The sequence below is a fragment of the Camelus dromedarius genome, chromosome 30 (assembly GCF_036321535.1).
Source record: "Camelus dromedarius isolate mCamDro1 chromosome 30, mCamDro1.pat, whole genome shotgun sequence".
Classification (NCBI taxonomy): Eukaryota; Metazoa; Chordata; class Mammalia; order Artiodactyla; family Camelidae; genus Camelus; species Camelus dromedarius.
In genome coordinates this window covers 23,818,639-23,821,912 of record NC_087465.1, presented here as the reverse complement: position 1 = coordinate 23,821,912, position 3,274 = coordinate 23,818,639, and positions in this window count along the sequence as shown.

Below are 3,274 nucleotides of genomic sequence, written 5' to 3'. Positions count from 1 at the left end.
CCCATCATCAATGAAAGTTTTGATCACAAGATACATGTCCAATTTAACATCATTATTGTAGAGGAATTTGAGGCATATCTGATGAACAATTATTCCTTTCAACCCAGAGATTCACTGATTCTGACATCAAATTTTAAATGGTTAAGAACAAAGTTGGCAACAAGGGTAGAGGCGGTGTAGAATAATTTTTCAGAAAAAAGGATTAGAAGGGAGAACAGGTCAAGCAAAGGAATTTTGTTGTTAAAGGAAATCTGGGTGTAGGGATTGGACAAAAAAGATCCGCTGGAAAGAGAGAGAAAAGCAGGAGGTAGTTTGGGAAGGAGGCTCTGTGGGAGACGGGAGGCACAATTTTAGGGAAGAAACACATTTCTGAAACCAATGTTTGTGAGGGGGCTAAGCATGAAAGAAGTCTCCTGTTCTCCCATTGGTCCTACTTTTTCTTCATAAATTAGTAAATTGAGTAGTTATGTTGCTGAAAGATCAGCCCCTGTCCCAGATGGGCCAAATAACCCAGAGACAAGGTTTGGAGCTTAGAAGAAAAGAGGCAGCAGCTTTATTGCTTTGCCGGGCAAAGGGGACTCACCGCAGGCTGGTGCCTTCAACGCTGTGAGCCCACCTAGGGGATGGGGTGGGGTGGGTATAGAGCCAGAGCTCAAACAATAGAGCATCGATAACAATCAGCAGAATCATTTTCTCATTAGATGACTTAGAGTGGCGTCATGATGGCTCCAGGCCACCAAGTCTATAGAGGCTAGTGGTTGTCACTTTTTCAATCTCTTTACCTCATAAACACTCAAGGCGTGGTCTTCTTGGTGTTTAGCCTACTTTGTAAGGTTACAGTTCTGTGCCCTTCTCCCTGGAGATCGACTCAGATTCCTAGTATGGTTATTACTTTTGATTACTGAAATAAAGTAGAAACAGTAAGATTAATAGCTTTAGTTTCAACAATGGGCCGGGAGCTGTGAGTAGCAACAGGTTGGTCTTGTCAGTTGACCGTTTTAAGGGCAAGCCTAAGAATGAGCAATCTGTTAGCCTAAGTGTGGCCATCTTATTAACCTTCCTTCAAAAGTTGACCAAGGGAGAGTAAGGGCAGGCAGAGGATTAATGAGAGAGGGAAATAAAAGCCACCTTCTTCTTTACTATAACTTTCAGCATAATTTAGTCTTGCTTCTTGTCTCGCCCCACATCAGCTCAGCTCTTCCACCGTTAGAATTCGTTTGTCTCTTCTGAAGTTCTTCCTTAAAGAGCTGAGTTGTAGATTCTGATCTACTGATCTGATTGCTATGTTTAAGTGAAGTGATCATTTCAAAATGCAAAATGTGACTAAAATTGTTCTGGAAATTGAAGTTGGATGAAAAAAAAGTAAACATTTCTAGTTAAACTTCAGTCCTGAAGCTAGATTCTGAAGACGTGACAATCAGACAGAAGGAAACAGATCTTTGAACCTAAAGAGAAATTATTTCACTCAATTCTGTCGAGTTTCTTGAAATAAAGGACCTTAAACTTTAGCATGCATAAATGGCCTGGAGGGTTTGTTAAAACAGATTCCTGGACTCACTACCAGATTGATTTAAAAGGTCCGAGATAGGGGCCACGAGTTTGCATTTCTCACAAGCTCCAGGAGATGCTAATGCAGTTGCTTTGTGGACTACTCTGGGTAGCACTGTCTTAAAATACAGTGCAAAATGTGCCATCTTTACCATTATCTATCATTGTCTAGTTAAAAAAAAATACTATAAAATTTTGTTTTCTTCCTAGAGTGATTGAATCTTAAAATCATTCTCTTACTACTTCTGTGGCTCACATTCAGGTGTACTACCTATATTTTAGTACTTCAAATTGTCTTTTTATTTGAACACTACAAAATAAAAACTTTACATACTATAGAGATGTAGGTCACTTTCAAATGAAATACAATGAAAAGAACTGTAAAATTCTTGCAGAATATTTTTCTGTCTTCTTGTTAATAACAGATGATAAAGGGGATAAAGGATGATAACACAACTCCTTTACTTAATTAGAAGGCTCAGAATTAAAAAGAGCTTCCTTACTAGGTGACTCAAATGTTAATTTAGTGGTTTGCATATTGCCTACAACAATCCTATTTACTAGCTCTAATTTGCTTTACATCTTGAATATGATTTCAAGTATCTTCCTCCTCCCTTCAGCTTTCATTCCACTGAACCATTAATTAAAGAGATTCTTAGAAAGTGTCTGTGCCAAGCCCTATTCCATACTGACAGATCATACTCGGAATACCCTGTTGCAACTCCCCCTAAACATCGTGTTGTCAAACATGGGTTACAATGAAAACTGGCTGCTGAGATGGCAGCAGTTCTGTATTGGATGGGAGCTCACTGTAGATTCATCTTGATCCTTCACACCACCTTCTCCATCAATACATTGATGTTATCTGTGCAGGTAAAGTTGGCAGAGCTGAAACAAAGGATGGCTACATCTATGCCTCTCTTATATTAAGTTATGGGAGAGAGTGGCTGGCATGCATGGAGCCACAGGCATATAGGCTGACTGGAAACCTGTCTTTCTAGAGCTGGGCAAAGAAAACGGAAAAAACTGGGCAGAGCTCACTTTATCTAAATCCAGATACCATGTCATCAAACTGATATAAAAATCAATTTGAAACCATCAAGATTCAAAATAATTTAAAAAAATGTATAAAGGGGAAAACCTCCAAAAGAGGTTTTTTCCCTCATTTGCCAAATTAAATCTTTATCCAAACACTTTAAAAACAAGCTATGATAAAAGATAACTCATATACTTAGTTTCTGTCTTTCCCTATTAATTTCCATATTTCTCAGAGGAGCAGTAATGATGCACCACAGGTTAATACCCAGCTCCAAAATGGAGATTACAATAGTTACTTAAAAAAATATTTAATTGCCTCAAGGCCATTTACTCATTTTTATTTTTTCATACTATGGGTCATACTGTAGAGCCCAACTTGAAAGTCTGCACTTTCAAATGTATCCTGTATCACACGTTGTACTGACAGACATTTTCAGAAAAGGGCTATTATTCCTTCTAACTTTTCACTTTAGTGGCATAACCCACTAACCAGAAAAAAGAACTCACACTATATCTTTATTATTGGCATGAACAAGTTAAAATTTAAAAAGCAGTTCCGATAGTATTACGCAGCAATTAAAAAGGAGGAGTTATATCTGGACATGATCTGGAAGGCTGCATATGATGCAAAAATCAGGCTGCAGGATGATACAATGATGATAATATTAAGAAAAGATCTTTTCCCAAA